Source organism: Thermobia domestica, chromosome 18, assembly GCF_964235325.1.
Source record: "Thermobia domestica chromosome 18, izTheDome1.hap1.1, whole genome shotgun sequence".
Classification (NCBI taxonomy): domain Eukaryota; kingdom Metazoa; phylum Arthropoda; class Insecta; order Zygentoma; family Lepismatidae; genus Thermobia; species Thermobia domestica.
The window spans coordinates 124,291,708-124,315,204 of record NC_137471.1 but is presented as its reverse complement, the minus strand read 5'-3'; the positions used below and the strand labels follow the sequence as shown (position 1 = coordinate 124,315,204).

At 36.7% G+C, this 23,497-nt stretch overlaps 1 long non-coding RNA gene across 1 annotated transcript in view; it reads right to left on the bottom strand.

Annotated features, from left to right (window-relative positions):
• Window positions 1-23,238, bottom strand: part of LOC145675720 (uncharacterized) — a 33,421-nt gene extending 10,183 nt beyond the window's left edge. The window contains exon 1 of the long non-coding RNA XR_014129197.1: window positions 23,021-23,238. This is a non-coding gene — a long non-coding RNA (uncharacterized LOC145675720). The remainder of the gene's footprint in view (window positions 1-23,020) is intronic.
• Between the last annotated feature and the right edge of the window lie 259 nt (window positions 23,239-23,497).

Genomic DNA, 23,497 nt, shown 5'->3' with positions numbered 1-23,497 from the left:
TTAGAATGAAACTGATACTGGAGTATACCGTAATCGACGTTTTCATTCTGACAGTAATAAGGCGAGTTTATACAATATGGATTATGAGATACAGCCCAAAATTTTGAATTCTTTTTTTTTACTATGAAATTGTCGAAAGATAGAACATATCTGTATCAATTGATAAATCACAAAATGACATGTTGAAGGTAATATACGTAATTTTGACGCATGAACTGTTAAGAAACAGATTGAGTCTATTGTTGTTTAATTTCTTCCACCAGTAATGCATATACTACTTCCAAAACTATCAGTTATATCACTAAACAAACATAAAATACCTGCCGATTTTATAGAGATGTCCACAGAAAATGTTCATGCATATTTAGAACAGCGGTTCTCAACCATTTTTAGCCACGACATAATCTCGTTTGTTGAGCGTGCTCGCACTAGACTAACGCATGTGTTGGCAACATTGCGGCTGACTCATTAATGACTTAATGTCCTTTCTTGAACACCTCTGGATAATAAGTATCTACTTAGGCTTTTGAATATTTTTTCTTGTTCCTTTTTAAAAATATATATATATTGAGTTATCGCATCTTCTCTGTCATATTCCCTCGGAAGTTCTATGGTAGCTACTCACACACCGGTCGAGAATCAATGTTTTATGGAAATTACTTTAAAATGCTGGGAGCTACGGCTACATTCATATGTAATCATATGAATAGTAATGGTATACAATAAATGACAAATAACATAAAACATATGGTGATAATTTATATATATCAGGAAACACAAACTTTTAAGATTAGGGAATTACTTTCCTTCCATTCCGCAATTGTTTTAATTAAAATTAAGATTGCCTTAACAAGTTCTAAGTTTGCTAGTACATGTTCATTTACCATATTTACGGGAAGGTGGTATACATACATAGGTTGTCACCTCTCCTGAACAAAATTAAGGATGTTCTTACAATAAAGATTAAGTATTAAAAAATCCAACTCGAAACTGTAATATTAAGGAATCAAAGAATTTCACCCATTTTTTGAAGAAAGTTAATGCTTAATTTTGCATTTAAAGCCAACAGATTATAGACAGTGAGAATTACTAACGCACGCACTTCAAGCCTAGTTTATTTTTATGTTTTAATATCCTATTTCTAGTTTTTACGGGCACAGCACTAAGCACTTTAGGTTTCATTTTCACATATTCCATGAATTCAGCACGTTACATTACATAACTGACCTTCACATGGATTTCAACTTTAACTAAATGTGTGAAGATGTAATTCCTAGCTTTTGTCCATAGAAGTGAACATTCGTTCTGAAAAGGTATTACTAACTGAAAGTAATAACACAGTTTGAAATAGTTTTACCATGTCTGGAGCACTAGTTCATCCACAGAGAAAACTCGTCCATTTGTCCTCTACTCATAATGAAGTGTTAATATACGAGTAGGATTCCACTAATTATAAAATCTCATGCTCTTCATACATAATAGCACCATCAAACTCAGTGTTGACAATTTCCGCCACGCGTTCAAATGAAGATACAGGATTTGTCCCACAAGTTCCCGGGATGATGTTTTGTAGTTGGCAACGCTGGCTGACGGGAGCTTTGGGCGGAAAAGTTGGTGGGAGATCTAAGCTTGGAAACCGAACCGGTATCAATCGCCTGCGAGTAGTAGTTGAGGCAGGTCAATCTCCACGCAGAGGTATCTACTGCATCCTCATCAAGCAATAAATGGAGCAGTTTTTGGAGCAGCGTTATGCAATCAAATTGTGTGTGAACTGGGTAAAAACGGGATGGAGACGCTCCAAATGCTTCGAAAAGCCTACAGTAACGGTATAATAAAAAAAGCCGAACTTTCATATGGCACAAGCTGTTCCGGGAAGGTCGGGAATAGGTTAACGACGACGACCACTCGGGACGCCTGCCGACATCACAAACGGACGACTCGGTGCAAAAAGTGCGTCACGTTTTGGACAATGACCGACGATTAAGTGTGCAGATGATTGCAAAGGAATGTGGAATACCCAAAACAATCGTTCATCATATTTTAACGGAGGATCTTCAAATGAGGAAAGTCTGCGCGAAAATGGTGCCAAAAATCCTGACGAATGAGATGTAAAAGCAGCGTCTGTTGAAGTGTCCGGAATTGCATTAACGCCACGAAACAAACCCAGAATTTTTGAACAGAGTGATCGCAGGACGCGAGAGGTGGATTTCTCAATATGATCCCGAATCAAAGAGTCAGAGCAGCGAGTGGTACACCAAGGAGTCTCCTCGTCCGAAAAAAGCAAGCATGAGCAAATCGCGAATCAAGGCAATGCTCATTGTGTTTTTTGACAGAAAAGGTGTGGTTCATAGTGAATTCATGCCACAAGGACAGTCAACAAGGAGTTTTACTGTGAAGTGTTCAAACGGTTGAGCAAAGGGTTCGACGCATCCGAAACAAAATTCGCGACAATTGTATCTTACACCACGACAACGTGTCAACCCACAAAGCGCTCATTGCCTCCGAGTTGCTGGCGAAAATGAGTATGGCAACGCTGCCCCAGCCGCTGTACAGATCTGATCTGGCACCAGCAGATTTCTTTTTGTGCCCAAGGATTTCTTAAACCCTGAAAGGAACTCGACATGGGACGCGGTAAAAGCAGCCGCAACGACCTAACTAAAGGGGATTCCCATTGACGACTTTCAGGACGCCTTCAATGATTGGGTGAAACGCTGGCAACGGTGTATCAAAGCAGGGGAGAATACTTTGAAAAGTTCTGAAAAGTTTGTAAACTGATATTGTAAAGATTGTGAAAAGATTGTAAACTGATATTGAATAAATGACTTCAAAAATCATTCTCAGAACTTTTGGGACAAACTCTGTGTATAGTTCTGTGACAACTCTAGCACACACACCTTGTAGGGAAAGCTTACAAAGCCTACATTTGGCTTAAATCTAACTAACTGCGTTAACTTTCGTCTCTTTTTCCAATAATGTTAATGTTTGTCATACTTTAGATATTTCAGCCGGAAACTTAATTCTACGACAGTATTAGCATATAAATAGCTCAGAGAAAAACAGCTCAATGAAAATAAATGTTCAGAGATTAGACGCATTAATAAATCTCATTGAGATGAATATAAGGTTGCCATATTACTCGATTTTAGCGGGTACCACCCGATTTTCAGGTCCTATATTCGTCCCCTGCTTAAGCATCTCTTAATTATGATAAATCACGCACGTTTTTGAATTGGTCAAAAATTTAAGACGACTTTGTTGATAAAGTGTTGTTATATACAACGTAAACCGCAACGTCTCTGTGTCAATCTCAATTGCGAATCAGTTAAATTTGGACTCGCGCTTAGGATCAGATTGTGAGCTATTTGTTCGCCTAGTCTTTATAAATTCAGAAATTATTGCAAATTGAATTACGGTACCGTATCCTTATCATTTTGCTTAGATTAGATTCATTATTATTTTTTTCTTTTAAAAGGTTTATGCTGTATTTCATATATTGTGAAACCGTTAGTACGAATTCAAGTAGCAATCTGAAAATGATTAGAAATTTTGTAAGAGATGGACCACTTCTAAATACTGTATGTTTTACCTTTCTTATTATAAAAATTTAGAATTTCTTAGAGAGAAAACCATATGAGCAATATCTGCCATATATAGCTTAAAAAACGCCTTACAGATATCCTAACAATTTCAGATATTTTACTGTAATACTTACTTAATACCTATTTTACAATTCGAGACTCACATTTGTTGAACTTAGTAAACCATTAAAGGCAAAAATTAAATTTGCTTACTTTAGTTTCGTTAGAAAAGTACATTGGAAGTGTCACTTAACAAAGAAATCACTTTAAAATAAAAATGGTCCGAAGGATCCCAGGTCAGCAATTGTAATGCACAAGTCCACATCAGTACTTACGATTTAGAATTCTCCGCTTTTCTAATTTTAAAATATGACAACTCTAGATGAACAAAATTATATAAATCCTCAAGTACTGTTGTTAAGTTGGAAAGCCAAAATGTCAGTAGATCCACTGTAAAAAACATTATTAGTATTACAAAGTCTGAAGAAATATCTGTAATGATTTTAGTACTTACTTGAACTTTCTGCTCACTCTTGAATAGGGGAAAGTAGTCGAATTCTGAGCGGTGGATAATTCTGCGCACACGTGTTTCTTCAACTTGGAGATTCTTTAGGACACATTGGTTGCTGCTGCCATGAAGCGACCGTTACTAGTAACTAACATTAAAGGAGGGAAGCAATTATGTCAAATGTTTAGGCTGTAAGTGGCAGTTGAATTATTTCGTCCCTGTTGATGTTAAATTCTCTTCAAAAAATTTAAGAGGTACGTTCTATATTTTATATATTTCTAGATCGTTACTTTTATGTTGCATTTATATTGTACAATGGACATTATAATCACGGCAATTCGTAGTTCTAATCAATTTTTAATATGTCATAATTTTGTGTTTCTTGTTAAATGGCGGAGTGGGGTTATTCTGCGCAAAATCGATGGGATATTCTGCGCAGTGCGTAGAATTGCACCTCAAGAAGTTTTATGTTAATAACAAGCGTACGTAATAGATCTGCAAAATATCGTCACTCTCGGATTAAAGAAGCCGGGAAGAATAAAAAGAGCAACTACGAGAGGTAGTTATGCAGAGGAACAACTAAGAGAAGCTATCAGTGCTGTTAAAAGTGAGTGTGCGATTCGAGAAGTTGGTAGATTGTAGGGAATAGCAGAATCTACTATTAGTCTACGGATGAAAACTGGAAATATGGAACATGATACTCTCGGAAGTGTTCTCGCGAGAACAAAATAAGAATTGGTGGACTATGTGATAAGCGTTGCAATTTATTTTTTGGTATCACACCTATAGACCATCGGCGTTTGGCATACGAATTTGCTGAAGCAAGTCGAATTGCCCATAATTTTGATGGAACTACCAAACTTGCTGAAAAGGACTGGTTGAGACTATTTCTTTAAAGAAATCCAAGAATAAGCCTAAGGAAACCTGAGGGAGTAAGTTTGAATAGGATAAATTGATTCAATGAAGAAGCGGTGACACTATTCTTCAATAACTTGGAAACAGTAATGAAAAAGGACCATTTTCCCCTAAGTAGAATTTTCAACGTGGACGAAAGGGGTATTTCGAACGTACAAGAACTTGTGAGAATTATATTTTGTCACCTAAAGGTCAGAAACAGATAGGAACTGCTATGTTGTCCGAGCGTGGAAAGACAGTCACTATTGTTTGTGCTTGTAGTGCATTTGGAATCTTCGTCCCTCCCATGTTTATATTCCCACGGCGTCGCATGTACGATCTCGACAATATTTTCGATAAAGCATTCGTCAAAGTTACAACAATGGAAAAGCCATAGCTGGATTTAGGGCTGTGGAAATAATACCATTAAACCCTGACAAATTTTCAGAATCAGACTTTCACAATGTCACTATGGAGGCACCTAACATAGTCATTACTTCTGGAGATAATGAGGACAGGTTGGTACAAGACGTCGAGGACACTAGTAGTGATTGTGGAACTCATACTTCAACAGAACATAGTTTTTGGTGTCACATCTCAGAATGGCATTGTTCTCCCTTATCATCGCACGCTTATGTTTTCAATACACTCAAAAATATGTAATATTTTTTTCAATTATAAAACAAATAGAGAAAAAAGTATAGGGTCTATAGTAAAACTTGTAGCCCACCTTGTCGTTCTTTTTCTGAACCCATTCCATCTATATATCTAAGTATGTTATATATTATGAAAATGTTTCCTTGCTTTAAACATATAGATTTGCTTCGCACAGAATTACCCCATATTACGCGCAGAATTACCCACCTAGTTGGGTAATTCTGCGCAAATGTATAGCTCAGGTTTTTTGTCTATTATCGAGCACTGATGTGAGTTTTTACTCAAACTACGTCTTTACCTTGTCTACTACACAGCAAACAATGGCCGTGCAAAGTTATGTCGTGATACTTACAAAAGCAGCGGAGAAATAACGATTTTTCCTTAAGTGCGCAGAATTCGACCACTTTCCCCTACAGAAGGCATATTTAATAGATAATATCCAAACGGAGCCAGTGAAACAATTTCTTTGTCGCGCCATTCAGGAGCATCGAGGTTTCCATGTGTCCGATTAAGTTTATGTCACTATGTGTTACATACAACAACACAGAACTAAAAAAATAATACAAAAACCTGCAGGATACCAAAAAATCTTGTTTTACGTATTTCTTTGATTAGTCTGTAGTTTTGTAGACCTGGCAACTATTGTTAAGCATAGTTTCAGAGAAAACCTATAGAAATGCATTATTATGACGCTAGCTAACAATACGTCATCCTCGACAACAATAGCACATTCAATAACACATCATTAAAGTGCAAGTGATATTAAATCAATGTTAATCCCTGACAGTGAGAGCATCTTGGTAAAATTCATGTTGCTTCCACCCAAGCACTTGAGCGGACTAACTTCACCAACACGATTTGAGTTACTACAACAGTGTACCAATGTTCAACGTAATTCTACCGGTCAGAAAAGAAGTCCATAGTGTTTTTTTTTTGTTTTGTTTTTTAATCGCTCATCAGACGAGCTGTTAGTACACTGGTTTGTAGGCATGTTGATCTATTTTCAGATAAAACCATTGATAGAAAATGAAACGATGGGACATGTAGCAATGCCTCTTATTTTTGAATAATTTTAATAAATTGTTTAGAATCATTTAAAAGGAATAGTAAATAAATGGTTTATGGTCATATGTAACTAATTAACATTTCAGTGTCACTGAAGACATGCTGTTTTATGTTATTTGAAAACACATACTATGCTACTACAGAAAAAAAGTTAAACAGTCTTAAAACAAAAAAGATTCTTCTATATTTGTCAGTGAATTACCGCAAACCAACTACATGATAACAACAATTATTACCAACAGGAACCGTCAGAAAGTGGGTGCATGACATAGAGTTTAAAAAGGCTAAACTCTTCGAAAATTATAGCTAAATTTATAGCTAATAGAATTTTAAAATAAAACAAGCAGAACATTTCGTAGTTTTTACTGTAAATACCTATAGATTACACTAATATTGTTTATAGCATTCTCAAATCAGATATTTTTACCCTTAATTCACATGTGTTAACAATAAATTTAACCATAATTTGTAGGAGTTTATACCTATTTAGAAGCTAGATTCTATAAGTCATCTAACCACTTTCTGACGACTTCTGTTGGTAACAACTGCTGTTATCAGTCTAATTAGACTGCGGTATAGTGTTGCCAACAACTTGATATAAAAAGTCGCTAAACAGGAGATGAAATGACTCCAATTTTGGGTGAAAAGTCGCTAAAAAATTTTCGTGGAACTTTGCCTCTTTCATATATATATATATATATATATATATATATATATATATATATATATGGTACTTGTGCCGATTATGGCCCGGGTCTCTAATATGGCCAATCCACCATATCTCAGCAAATTTACGTTGGTGCTACTAGATGACAATATAAACTATTTCCTCTGAGCTGCGCAAATATATTTACGCTTGTCATGAGGACATATTTTATATTGTCATCTAGCAGCACCAACGTAAATCTGCAGAGATGTTGTCTGTGGGCCATATTAGGGACTCAGGCCATAATCGGTACAAGTACCATATATATATATATATATATATATATATATATATATATATATATATATATATATATATATATATATTTATTGAACAAATTCCCAGATCCAGATACAGCATAACTTTGCCATTTTACACAGGGACATGCTAACAAAAGAAAGAAAAAAAACAAGACAACAATAACTACAACATAGAAAAAAGAGTGTAAAAGTAAAACTATTCCGTCAAAGCTCGTTTAATTGCTCTTTCAAACACTGGGTAGCTCGAAAAAATGTCCACATCAGTTGTTACTTGATTATAACAGTTTGGTATTCTATAAAAAAGAGACCTCTGTATAATGCCAACCTAGGACGGGCAAGATGAAATAGGTGGGTATTCCGGGTGATGCGGGAAGGGACACGTAAGGATAGTTCCTGAAGTAATATTTCCGATCTTAAGCTTCCATTAACTATTTTATGTAGATATTTCAGGTCAGAGATAATTCTGCGTACTTCAGGAGTCTGAATATTAAGATGTCGCAAGAGCTCCTTCTTAGATAATATTCGAAGTGCAGGAACACGAAAACGGACTATAGCAATGAAGAAATTGAGAACAGAATCAAGTCTGGACAGATGTGTAGGTGCTGCCATGGCCCATATGGGAGAGCAGTATTCGATCTTGGGCGCTATTAAAGTCTTATAAAAAGTTGCTAATGAAGAAACAGTGCATAGTTCGGTGAATCGATAAAGAAGTCCCAACATGCGCATTGAATTCTTTAGTATTGAGGAGATGTGGTCAGAGAAGGTGAGTTTTGAATCAAAGATGACACCAAGCTCGTTATGACTAGCAGAATGTGTGATAGGGGAATCGTTGATATGGTATGTGGAGGGAACAGGAGACTTTTTCAAAGTAATAGTAATACTGTCACACTTCTTACTGTTGAGTTTCAAGTGCCACATTTCACACCAGCCTGTAAGGTAATTTATGTCTTCCTGTAGAGCAATTGTGTCATGGAGACACGATATTTCTCTGTATAACTTACAATCGTCAGCAAAAAACAGAAGGCCACTAGGTTGAGCAGATAAGTGCGTGTAGAGATCATCCATATACAGGACAAACAGCAGAGGCCCAAGTACACTCCCCTGAGGCACCCCTGAGATCACGGGTTGGGGGTTAGAAGTCGCCCCTGAAAGAACAACTCTCTGTTTACGGTCCTTCAAGTAGCTTGTGATTAGAGAGAGAAATTTGCCATGTACATTAAATCTATTGGAGAGTTTATGAAGAAGATGAATGTGACTGACAGAATCAAAGGCCTTCGAGAGATCAAAGTAGATAACATCTAATTGAGTATTGTTATTCATACATTTGACTGCACAGGAAAGAAGAGTACTTAAGTTTGATAGACTTGAGCTTTTCGGTAGAAAGCCGTGCTGAGAACTATGGATGTAAGGTGAGGTGAATTTAAGTAGCCTGTCTTTGATTATTTTTTCGCAGATAATTGATATTACAGAAAGAAGAGATATTGGCCTATAGGAGGATACATGATCTTTAAGTCCTGATTTATATATTGGGGTCACGTGAGCTAGTTTCCAACTGGTGGGATAATACCCTTCCTTGAAGCATCTATTGAATAAAATAGATAGAGGAACCGCAATAACTGAAGCAGTTTTGTTGAGAAAGAGAGGACTAATTTTATCAGGTCCAAGTGATCTATGTGGAGATAACGATAGCAAGAGAGCCAGAACTTCGCCCGGGGAGGTAGAGAGAATGGATAAGGTGTCCGAACAGATGGGGTGGAGAGGGGGAGATGGGTTGTAGAGGGGAGGGAAGTAAATGTTTTGCAGAAGTAGTTATTGAAGAGGTCTGGTCTTTGATCATCACTCGCTACAGTATTTTCATCTTGAACTGTTGCCGGTATGCCCGGAGATTTTGTTCTAGATTTAATTACAGACCAAAAGACTTTAGGGTTACTAACAGTAAAATCACCAATTGAGTCCATGTATTCAAAATATTTACGCCGCTGTACCTTCTTGGCAAGACTTCTAATTCTAGCAAAGTTTTTGTATGTGTAGTCACTCGGATGTGATTTCCATAGAGTCCAGGCAAGCTTTTTGTTTTTATATATATAAGATACCTGATCAATTCAAGACATAGTACTATCTACACTACAAGAACGTATATGAGAGACTCATATATAAGTAACAATAATTTCACTTTTATATATTTTAACTTTATGATCAATTTTGCTTCATCAGAATCAAAAATGAGTTTAGAAAAACGAACAAAATTAAGAGTCTAGAAAAAAAATCTTACATCACTTCTACTCACGCTTCTACAGATAATCTGCTAACCGCAATGTATTATTTGTGCCTCTAAACGGAAGCTCTGTAATTTAAAGCTGGAGTTGATCCACGTTAGAAGGTAAGAGATAACAGTAATCAAAATGGGAATATAGAGATAAGTGTTATGTACGTTTCCAGCTCGTCAACACCTGCACTAATTCAAATAAGCAAAAGGAAAATAAGCATATATCTGAACTGATTCGAGCTAATAGTACTTATTGTAGGACAAGTTGTTCGCAGCACAAAAGTCGCTAAATTTGTAAGTAAGTCGCCAAATCGTCATTCCAAAATCACCAAAAAAAGTCGCTAATCGGAAAAAATATTTTTTGTCGCTATCCTTGAAGACAAATCCCCTAGATTTAGCGACTTTTCCCCCAAATTGGCAACACTGCTGCGGTACTTCGCTGACGAACATTGATGAATCTTTTGTGCTAAAGTTGTTTTACCTTTTTTTCGGTAGTACGTAATATATGACGGAATATATATGGACGAAATCAAATAGTGAACATTGTACTAGTTTCACCCAATGATAATAATAAGAAAAAGTATTAGTACCTCTTCCATATAATGTATTTGTTGTAAAAGAACTGCACGTGAAAGAACATCTGTTTAAGGTAATATTATAGCAACTCTATCCAACAATACCAATAAATGTTTTTTTAGTCGTCCAGACAGAATATTTTAAAATTTATTTGCCATGTATTTCGCATATGCCAGTTTTTTACTACTAACATACATATTTTTAAAGAAACACTAAATTGACACGAAGCTGGAATTTGCATATGTACGAGTACATAAGCTGGGAATCGGAAACGTTGATGTAGAAGGAGCAGGATTAATATGCAATATTTTACTGAACGTTTTAATTTCTACAGACCATTCAGTATAATACAATATACGTAGAAGTCAAAGCTTTCATTTTATCACTCAACAACTCTTTAGTCGTTTTGTGTGATTGAATGGAAGTGAAACACGATAAACAGAGACAGATGAGAGATGATAAAGGCCATGAGTAAAGGAGTTCCTGTGTTGAATGCTTTGTCCTGTTTGAAACAAAGGGAGGAGACAACCAATCGATAATAGCACTTTGTCGCCACTGAAATTTCTACATACGGAATCGATACCATCAACTAAATTACGCAACTCTTACATATTTTCCTTTGAGGGAAGAATTTCTCTTTACACAATACAGTATATTGTTAATATTTATACTAATATTATTGTGATTCTTTAATAACATGAGAAAATAATTTCCAAAAACAAATTTTAAAACCATTTATGAAACAATATTTTCATGGTTTGCAATTAGAACTTTGTAACACATCAGTTTGGGCAATAAGTGTTTTGCATGAAAATTGTATCATACTACTATTGAGTTAGATTATAAGAGAATTAGAATATGTTTAACGGTCACATTGTTGTGTCTATATAGAGTAAGTTTTATGTGATTTTTCCCTTTTTTCTTTTAGTTTAACGTCCCCAATTATGCTCTGAAGCTAAGGAACACGGTGATAGTGAAACGGAAGATTATATGAAATGAAGAAAGTGGAAGGAAATGTGAGAATTCCGAGAAAACCCACACATACAATGATCACGGCATATATTCCGAAGTTGGGCGTCCGGTTTCGTTATGTTTTTTCACTGTTATCTCCTTTCCACACTTTCTGCAATTTGTTATTAGGTTCATTAGTCCGTGCTCTTCGCAAACTTTTAAAAGATTTTGCTCGTTATCAATGTATTCCTTCGCAAATGTTAAAACTGCTAGTTCATTGCCCTTGTACATTCGCCATGTTGGTAACATAAATGCTCCTTTCTTTCCCACAATTCAACTATTCGGTTACCTTGCGCCAAGTAGTTCCCTCCGCTCGCCATATAGTCCCATGTTTATAACCGCTTATATATAACAAATAAACAGATTTTTCGAGACACTTATATATTATCAAGCACACAAACGATCAAATTATCCATATCTTTCCTGTAAATTTTAAAAATTTCGCTGGAAACGGACGCCCAACTTTGGAATTTAACCCATGATCACCACAAAATCCACTTGGTGCGATCTGGGACTGAACCATGACCACAAACGCCAGAAGTGAGCTTTCACCGCTGCTGACCCACGTATTATTTTGCAGTCGAAATAAATAATACTAATGACTATATTTAGGTTTGGCAAAAAATCGAAGTGTTTACGCAAATGAAAAAAATTTGCGACCATTAATAGATTTCAAGAAAAACAATATGTATTTCAACCCTAAAAGTGGTAGTGATCCAATGATCTTATTATCCTATATCTAGTGGCGTCCAATGAACAGTTTTCCTGGGGTTGTAATAATTGGAGACAGAAGATAAAAGTTGGAGTTACTGGGTGACTAACATAACTTTAGAAGCAAACTAATACTACATTATGTACGACATACAATTAAACGGCGTGACAAACATCGTAACATTTGAAGACGGCGCTCTAAGTTCCCTTTAAATACTGCTAGAAATGAGAGGCCTGCGGTATTGCCAGGTTTACTTTGTACACATTCACTTCAGTCTATTCCCTGCCCTGTCTATCGCGCCGTAGTTCGTCTGCTTAGCCAGGTCATATCCACACCCCTTTACCACTTGGCAACGTCGCGTCAGAGCATGCGTTTTATTCGTTTAGCTGAAATGCAAAGATGTTTGTCACAGGCTTTAAATAAAATTTTGCAAAGAAGAAAATCGAAAGAAAACAGAACAACAAGAAAAGAAATTAAAATTAACGTTCCCGTTTTATGCGACCAAATACAAAATCCATTCGCCTCTCTTTTACTTCAGTTGAAGTCTATCTTCTGATGGAAAGAGAAGTCGGTGCTAATTATCTTACTTGTTGACATCAAATTCCTTATTTTCTATGTGACCGATGCTTTAGGCGCAGTTAAAGTCGATTTCAGAAGCTTTGATGGGTCATTGAATGGTATTTCTAGATTTTTGAGAACAATAAATTATTGGATACCTATAGCTCCTAACAATGATCGAAATTAAGTGCAGTGTAGACCGAAAACAGTTCGTGCGGAGTTTAGTGCTGCCAAAAAATATTGCTTACATTTTATTCTAGGATTACTTGAGGCATACTGGGGAAGTATATTTGGTGCAAACAACATTGTTCTGTATGAGATGTTCTGTGAATTTAAACGGGGCATTAGTTTCGCAGATTATTATATACATCTCTTGCTTCCTTATTCCACTCCATATTGTCACTTTTCCTTGTTTTTCATCGTTTCTCTCAGCAAATCCTACTTCTTTGGTTCCGTCATCATCAATTTGACCTCTTATAGTGCGTGGAGTTGCGTAAAAATATTTCACTTCCGGCTACCAGTCTGCAATTTTACACAGTTCTTATATGTATACCAAAGAACAGAAAACCGCCGGGAGACACTCGATCCAATGTCCAGAACTCGTGTGATGACGTCATCAAAATGGCGGAGAGCTTGATTCAAAAAATAAGCCATATCTCCGTAATTTATGGACCGATTTTCTTCAAACTTTACTGATTTTAAAGGAAATTACATTTGCAATAAAACATGTTACCAAAACATTTCTTCTAAAATTAACCGTTTCGGAGTTATTTAAGAATTTAATAAATTAATGAGTATTTATTAAAGAAAAATACAAAATAACTCCGAAACCCTTAGTTTTAGACGAAACACTTAGGTAACGTGTTATATTGTTAATTTCATTACCTTTAAAATGAGCTATTAACGAAGAAAATCGGTCCATAAATAACTGAGATATCACATATAACGTGTTAATTACATTATTAAAATGGCGGTCGCAACTTCTAACAGATAGCGACAAATTCAGCCAGAATACTTCACTCCCAGTCCCAAATTTTGCACAGTGTTTATATACATAATAAATATTTTTTTAAATACCTGGGAGACACTTGATTTAACACGCTGAACTCCTATGTTGACGTCATCAAAATGACCGCCGGGATTAAAAACATAGGTTTGCTTAAATACACTTAACTCCGTTACCAATCATTTTATTGAGTCTTCCAATTGTTCCATTTGAAAGAGCATGAAATAAGCTACAAAAATTTTATTCGATTTTAAACGGTTTATGGCGATGGCAACGTGGAAGGGGGTAAAAAACAATGTTTTAAAATGGTTGCTGTTGGCTTAATATATTTTGCAATGACATTTCTGTTATTATAAGAGGCGTTAACTCAAGTAAACACATTACATCCATTGCAATGTTGCATGCTAGTATAATTTTTTAAAGAGTAATTCATCTTATTCCACAAAAGAGTGAACATGAAAATAGAAATAGTTATTTACATCTTTTAGTGGATCCAATGCCCTCTTTTTACTGATTGGCAAAAATGGAAAAAAAAAACTTTCTATTTTAGGAACGGTAACAGATATTTACAAAAGTTTCTCACAATGAAAGCATGTACAGTCCATATGGATTATTAACGCGGAAGCCATAACTATTGAAAATATTCGTGTATTTTTACACATCGACAGCCCGTGCAAATCTGTTTGCACTTGCATGCTATCAACTCTTTTAGCTTTTCCACGGTGAAGTTTGGGCTTGTCGACCAGAGAGGCTCGTAGTCATCTGCGGTCTTCTTCCATCCCCACTCACAAGGATCAAAGCGTTGACTCTTCCGTTGAAGACAGTTTGTCCACAAAGAACATTGTAGGATGACCCTCTTCAAGTGTTGCAACAGAGCGTTGCTGGTTGGTGGAATATTTTCAATGGGTCTGTTTTGCTGGGTAAAGATAATCCGCCTGGCCTCATTGACGGTCTCTGCAGAACTTGATGAATGGTACAAAAACTACAGAACTTGAAGAACTTGAAGAACTACAAAGCGTTGAATGAGTAAAAACGTGTCGTCATCTTCAGAGATGTTGTCCAGAACTTGAGAATATGCCGAAAAAGCTTTGTCCACATCTCAGAAAGACATCCACGTTATCCATGCAGTGTTTTTACCAATACTTGCAAAACTTGACACATTGTCAGCCCCCGTAAATGCATGGAAGAAAGGCAAAAGATCTGGAACTCCTCGTGGAACTTTGTTGTGCAACTCGTGGATCGGAAGGTATTGGAGGTGCTTTCCACTACCGTATTCAATCCAAAATTCTTTCAGTGTATTGAGTATAGAAAAGACATTTATATAGCAATTACTACCACGTCACTATCAACAGTTTTCACCATGACCTAAGAACAACCCGAGTATTCCATGGCATGCCACCCATGAAGTAGGAGACGGGCATCGGCTTCTTCATGGAATTCGGAAGATATAGCTTCAAATGTCGCCTCCATTTGCAATCCAATTACCGTGTCTGTGTAGGTGCAAATGAGTTTTTTTCCCGGCGGGGAGATCCATTTTGACCAGGTTTGAGCTAAAAATTCAAAGAGTTCTTCTTTGTTTTTACTGTGAGCAAGGAACTTACTGAAAGATTTGGGGATGACATTATATTTTACATTTATTCTGAGCCCAAACCCTCTCGACTGTCTTACGTCATTTTCTAGGCTTCCTTCTAGTTAGTGGTCAAAACTAGGTCAACTGCTTCCACAGATCTTAATCTCATTACAATGTATGGTTTAACAATCTGGTTGCAGTACTCTTGAAATGTCCGACTGGATTTAGGGACAAGCACATGGATTAAGGCTGCTGCATCGATTATGAGCGAAGGAACTTCGGGCTCATGAGCAGTGGTCACCCGAAGTCCACTTGAGTCGACGATACAGGACACCACGTCAGATTTTTTTAATTGGTTTTCCGAGCTTACCACGGTCGGATATGGAAGGTGGACATGAGCTATTTTCATGGGTAAAAAAAAATTTGACGTCAATTCCCCTTGATTGACTAGCAACATACAAGTTGGCAAAAAGAGTACTGTCTTTTCTCAGGTCTACTATTTTCTGCTTGTCTTTGTACTTAACTGTAACTTTCTTAGCACTCATCAAGGGAAGGTAGTTTCTTTTGATGACTTCATGGATGGAAGCTTTTCTAAGGATCAACCGATCTTCGACAAACGTATCAAATTGACTTTTCCCTATAGCATTTGGCGACATGACGCTCATCGCATTTTCTTCAGGGAGAATGATGCTACTGCTGTTGACTGTAGTTAACTCGTCATCTTCGAATGGGTTGCCGTGTGATTCAAAAACTCCAACAAGGACAGAAACATGGTTTTCAATTTTCTTATGAAAACTTGGAGTATTTTCATGATGCTCCTCGGAAGTGATGTTAGATTTCAGGTTCCGATCCTTTTCGAACTCTCCAATCATGCGGACAACTTCGGTCCTGCAAACATCCATTGCAATAGCCTCTCCCCTTGACAGACGGGATAGGTTAATTGAAAAATTTTTAATTAGTTTGTTGTTCTGCTCATGTAACTGGTCATGTGCCATCCTGGAAAATTTTCTTTTAGTTTTGCAGCCAGATATATTTCCGTTTTGGAACTCACGGAACATTGTTAGATGCATCTCTGGCAGTTGCTTTAAGTTGTACAAAAACACTGGCAGCCATCGTGCATAGTTAGTATGATCGAGAGCAAACATCCATGGACAAATGTTTTCCAGAGTAGAAATAAAGTCTATCAAACTGCCCTGTCGAATCCTGCGGAGCTAATCTAAAAGGAGACATTCTAGCACCATGGTGGTCTTCCAGTACATTGTGTGATAGAATATTTGTTTCTTTTCTAAAAATTCGGTAAGTAACAGAAGTCACCACTAGCAAAAACAAAAGAAATGTTTTTGCGTTTTCTTCAAGTAGAAACCTCTGCCATCTACTAGAAGAAAATGTACGGATCTTCTTTTCATTCACTTCCAAGTTGTCATCGCCATATATAGTTCATAAACCATTTACCTATAAACTAAATCGAATAACATTTTTGTAGCTTATTTCATGCTCTTTCAAATGGAACAATTGGAAGACTCAATAAAATGATCGGTAACGGAGATAGTTGTATTTAAGCAAACCTATGTTTTTAATCCTGGCGGCCATTTTGATGACGTCAACATAGGAGTTCAGCGTGTTAAATCGTGTTTCCCAGGTATTTTAAAATGATTTATTATGTATATAAACACTGTGTAAAATTTGGGACTGGCATATGGAAGTGAAGTATTTTGGCTGAATTTGTCGCTATCTGTAAGAAGTCGTGACCGCCGTTATATGTGATATCTCAGTTATTTATGGACCGATTTTCTTCATTAATAGCTCATTTTAAAGGTAATGAAATTAACAATATAACACGTTACCTAAGTGTTTCGGAGTTATTTTGTATTTTTCTTCAATAAATACTCATAAATTTATTAAATTCTTTAATAACTCCGAAACGGTTAATTTTAGAGGAAATATTTTGGTAACAAGTTTTATTGAAAATGTAATTTCCTTTAAAATCAGTAAAGTTTGAAGAAAATCGGTCCATAAATAACGGAGATATGGCTTATTTTTTGAATTGAGCTGTCCGCCATTTTGATGACGTCATCACATGAGTTCCGGACGTCAGATCAAGTGTCTCCCGGTGGAATCTTTTATTTTGGTATACATATAAGAACTGTGTAAAATTGCAGACTGGTAGCCGAAAGTGAAATATTTTGGTGGTTTCTGACGCTAACTCCATGCACTATTATAAATGTGGTTGCTATACGAGTCTGCTAAAAGATTATCCAATACAATGATGCATTTAATAAAAAGTGATCGCATGCTTAAAAACAAGAAATGTTAGAAATGTGTTGTACGTAGACTAGAAAACACGCGAAAGTAACACCATATTTGGTTAGGAATTATATGCTCCTTTTACAGTAACTTGAGAACAAAATAGTAATAAGCCGAATCATACTACAAAAACCACTATACGCTTCTTAATTACGAATCTCTCTTCAACAAAATAATGCCACTTGTAGAAATTTTGTTCGGGCAGCCTCAAAAGAGAGAAATCGTTTCTTCTGCACAAGAGGCGATATCAAACTTTAAAAGGAATTATAAGTTGTGCAGTTGTGTGTTAATTGTAATGCCCACTAGTTTTCCTTCTTATTATTTTTCTTCTCTTCAAGTCAAATGTCAAAAAAAAAAAAAAAAAAAACTGTTACCCAAGTCTAGTTATTTTAAATAAAGAGTGCAAATATCAAATTTCAAGTCTCTAACCTTCATTTTTTTTTGGTATGGACACCTTATTACAATAATTCTATTTCCCCTCTAGTTAAAATATCAGAAAATAATCAAACACATGTATATTTGTTATAAATGAGAAATCCACATACCAAATTTCATATCTATAAGTCACTGGCATCTCGTGAGGGAGGTCAAATTGGTAAAAAAAAAATTTTCATTTGAAGCTAATAGAAGAAAACTTTATTAAAGTACTAAATGTAGTATACAACAACTAGTATGTTAACTGTTATTTCCTTAGTTTCAAACGATAAAACTTTAATTTTTACTAGTGTGACGGGGGCCGCGGTGGCTCAGTGGTAGAGCGTTCACCTCTAGAGCTTGGGGTCCCGGGTTCGATCCCAGCCCCCGCCAAGTGAACTTTGTGGTGGACAAACACCGTGTGCGTGGGTTTTCTCGGGGTTCTCCCGTTTCCTCCCACTTTCTTGCGGTGGCTCAGTGGTAGAGCGTTCACCTCTGGTGCTTGGGGTCCCGGGTTCGATCCCAGCCCCCGCCAAGTGAACTTTGTGGTGGACAAACACTGTGCTCGTGGGTTTTCTCGGGGTTCTCCCGTTTCCTCCCACTTTCTTCATTCCACCATTTCACTCATCTCTCATTATCACCGTCTCCTTTAGCCTAACCGGCATAACCGTGGGACGTAAAACTCAAAGATTTCATTTCATTTTTTCCCACTTTCTTCATTCCATCATTTCATTCATTACTCATCATCACCGTCTCCTTTAGCCTAACCGGCATAACCGTGGGACGTAAAACTCAAAGATTTCATTTTCATTTCATTTTTACTAGTGTGACCTCCCTCATGAGTCGCCTCTACATACAGATATTCCAAGATGTGGACATTTTAATACAACAATTGCCAGCTCTGTTTGCCCCGCTTCTTCGTCGAATTTCCAAAAATCCTTCCTTAGTGGTCCTTAGATCACATATCCTATACACTGACAAATTTAATATATTATATTTGGTCTAGGAATTAATTCGTGCGGGTGGACAAGAGATGGCGCAACGAACGGAGCGTCCCACAGTTCCGTGTATCCACACATGTGTTGCAAACCCCTGTCATCGCGTATCGTTCGTAGTATAGGGCAGTGGATTAAAGCGTCAACAACACCAGTTTGTAGTTAAGTGAACATGGCGCAATTTGTGCCTGATAAAGTGTTTTTGCGGGGTGTCCTGCTGCATTACTTTAACATGCAGAAAAGTGCGACTGAAAGTCATCGTATTTTGGTGGAAGTGTATGGTGACCATGCTCTAGCTGAGCGAACGTGTCAGAAGTGGTTTGCACGGTTTAGAAGTGCTGATTTCGGCTTGGCAGACCAAGAGCGAGCTGGACAGCCAAAAAAATTTCAAGACGAAGAATTGACAGCATTGCTCGAGCAGGATTCGTGTCAAACGCAGGAACAACTTGTAGCAGCATTAGGCGTTGATCAAACAACAGTCTCCAAACGCTTGAAAGCCATGGGAATGATTCAAAAGATGTCACATTGGGTTCCACATGAATTGAAAGACAGAGACGTTGAAGGACGAAAAACCATTTGCGAATTGCTGCTTCAACGACAGAGCAGAAAGGGGTTTCTGCATCGAATTATTACGGGTGATGAGAAGTGGATCCATTACGAGAACCCTAAACGAAAAAAGGCCTGGGTGAAACCAGGTGAACCAGGTCCATCACAACCGAAACGAGATATTCACTGTGCAAAGGTTATGCTGTGCATATGGTGGGATATGAAAGATGTGGTGTACTATGAGCTGCTGCAACCGGGTGAAACTATGAATGGAGAACGTTATCGACGACAATTAATGCGTTTGAAGCAAGCTCTGGCCAGAACACGACCAGAATGGGAGAACAGACATGATAAACTTATTGTTCAACATGATAACGCTCGCCCACATGTCGCAAAACCGGTCAAAACCTATTTAGAAAATGTCGGATGGGAAGTTTTACCCCACCCGCCGTATTCACCAGACGTTGCTCGTTCGGACTACTACTTGTTCGATTGCATGAACAACGATTTGATTGGACAGCGGTTTACTTCTTCAGAAGATATCGAAACAAGGGTCTCTGACTGGATCGCTTCCAAGGATGAGGACTTCTTTCGCCACGGAATCCGTACATTGCCTGACAGATGGGCGAAAGTGGTGGCTAGCGATGGACAATATTTTTCTTAAGGTATTTATGTATTTTGTGTTTGTACTACAGTTTCAATGTGTGCGTACCAACCGCACGAATTAATTCCTAGACCAAATATTTAAAGCGGTTTGGTCTGCGTATAGATCAGTCATTCATTCAGGACTTGTTTTATAATTAAGATAACAACAATAATAACTCTGGAACTTGACCTGCCAAGATCTTTGGCAACTGGAAGACGCCCTGTGTAAGATGTTTGCCATCAGTCGTTTAGGCTAATTCAGATGTTTTTGTCAAATAATATTTTTTTGTGTGTATATGTGTGTGTGTGTGTGTGTGTAGAAGGGATTGCACTGGAAGTTGTGCCTCAAGGGATCTTGAAATATATACTGTAGCTTTTAGGCAGACCCAAGATTCAAACTTCGGCAAAAGATCTTGCACTCTTAGAACAGGCCACAAAGATTTATGGTGCTCTAGTCTAGTTTCGCTGGGTTCTTCAGAGGGTCATTCTCCACGGTTTTCCCCCGTCCAAGATTAAATAATAATAATAATAATAATAATAATAATAATAATAATAATAATAATAATAATAATAATAATAATAATAATAATAATAATAATAGGTATTGTTTTCTCGGGTTCTTTAGAAGAACTGCAGTTCAATTTCAGCTTTTCCAAGACGATTTGGGTGGGGGGGGGGCGTCGTTGTTTATAGGTTTTCGTCTGGAGATAAGTACTTGATGTACTTGGCTTTAATTTGTGTATCAACGCAGTATTCTTTCCATGACTATGGTCCGTCCTTTCTTTTTTTTGTTGTTTGTTGCCTATTTTGGTGTAACAACAGCACTCATTTTTAAAAATTAGGAAAATAGGGTGAAACACCTTGCGTGTGGTCTTTAAAAACCTTAGAATGGAGAAAACATCGAGAATAAACCTCTGAAGAAACAAACCAGACTTCAACATTAGGAATTGACATCCTACTTACTTTCGAGATATTTACGAAAAACTGTAAAACTTGCAGTAGTTTGATTTTGCAGGGAAAAAATGTTTTTTAAATACTTAAAAGTATTCGCCTTATCAAGATTCTTCTTAATGTATTTAAATAGTAGGGATGTTACTTCTCCGCCAAAGACTCCGATTGTGAGTTCACATATTGTTGTTGATGAGTTTTTTTTTCTTTCTTTCTTTGAACGTGTCATTGAGTGCTACTACAAGCGCAGAGGTAATATATTTAAAAAAAGAAAAAAGAGAGAGTGGAAGATTGTAACCAAAAACTTTTTGAAAAAGCCGTGGTTTCAAAAGATTAATTTACAGCATGTGAATTTTACATAATTTATATGATAGTTTTACTTGCGTTTACCTTGAAATCAACCTTCGATAAGGAACAGCCAAGGAAGATTCATAGGAAGATCGTTCTTCTTTTAACAATCCTTGACTGTCAGGGGCCACTTATCCAAGGAAGCCTTGAAGTCAAGTAAAGGAGCAGTACAAAGAGTGTCTTTAAATACGGCCCTGATAGTGGTGCATTTATGGTTACAATTTACAGTAATAGACACATTTATCCAGCTACCACAGCAATATTGTCATTACACTGACACCAAGACCCCCTTATGCCAATTTCGTTAACCTGTACTTAAGGCGGCAGACTACTAAATATTTTTGAAAAGCTAATAATTTTTCTTTTGCCCGTTTTTCGTAAGTGGAAAGAGGTAATAAAATGTAATTTACTACAATAATAGATAATGTTATTCTACACCTGAAAATACGAATCGGAAGAATTTTCAGTGTTGCCATCCATAGCAATTACAGTGTGACCAGAATTTGAATTACTCAAAAATCTAGGTAAAGGCAGTGACTAGAAAAATGAACTCAACGGTAATTGATGACTTATCATGCTGTCTACCTTTCTTGTTTACTACTTTTTAAAAAAATGTTTCTACTTATTTTGTAATAATTTATGTAAGTTTTATAAAATAAATAGAAATGTTATTTAAAAAGTAGTAAACAAGAAAGGTAGACAGCATGATAAGTAATCAATTACCGTTGAGTTCATTTTTCTAGTCACTGCCTTTACCTAGATTTTTGAGTAATTCAAATTCTGGTCATACTGTAATTTCTATGGATGGCAACACTGAAAATTCTTCCGATTCGTATTTTCAGGTGTAGAATAACATTATCTATTATTGTAGTAAATTACATTTTATTACCTCTTTCCACTTACGAAAAACGGGCAAAAGAAAAATTATTAGTTTTTCAAAAATATTTAGTAGTCTGCCCCCTTAATAGAGGAAGGATCTAATAATCTTTCTGCTTTATTTGTAATTGACTAAGAAAAATGAAGGTTTGGATGCAAGAATCACGTACGTACATTTTTTTAGTGAATTTGAAAATGAAATGAAATCTTTCAGTTTTACGTCACACAGTATGCCGGTTAGGCTAAAGGAGACGGTGATGATGAGTAATGAATGAAATGGTGGAATGAAGAAAGTGGGAGGAAACGGGAGAACCCGTGAAAATCCACGCACACGGTGTTTGTCCACCACAAGTTCACTTGGTGGGGGCTGGGATCGAACCCGGGACTTAAGTGAATTTGAGATTTTCATACATTCCAGTAGGAAAAAGTCACTCTACATTGTGTACAGGAATCATGTGGATCAAATAATTATATCATACGGTGTTATGATACAAATGAAGTAGCTACATATAGCGTTCATCGTGAAGTTAGACTAAGAAGCAGGAAGCTCCGCAAAAAATTCTAAAAGTGGACTTACCTGGTTCTTGCATCTAACCTTTCAAATGCTCTAACGTGTACAACGGTATTCTTTTCTCAAAAATCAACTTTTGTATATCTTACTACTTGTTACATTTGTCTCTGTGTTCCTGATTCGAAATGCATTAAAACATTAAACTTGATGGATTTAAACAACCAGGAAGTTGAGATTTGCAGTCAACTCAAAAACGCTTCCTCGTTCCAGGATTGAAGGAAGGAGAGGAAATTATCCAGAGACTGAATGAGGAAAGGAAAGTTGTATATTGCTCACTTCCTCCTTTAGTACACAGAATTTTGTTGAGTCAATACGATACATTTTCCTTATTTCCTGGTCTGGCTGTCGGGTATTGTATGATCCAAATGAAATCACAAGTTTGCTTCTTGCAAGTTCTGATTCAATATATGAACATAGTTTTGATCTCTTCATACTATGAACTTAAGTGTAGTTTAGGTGACTCAAAACTTGTAGAAATTCTCT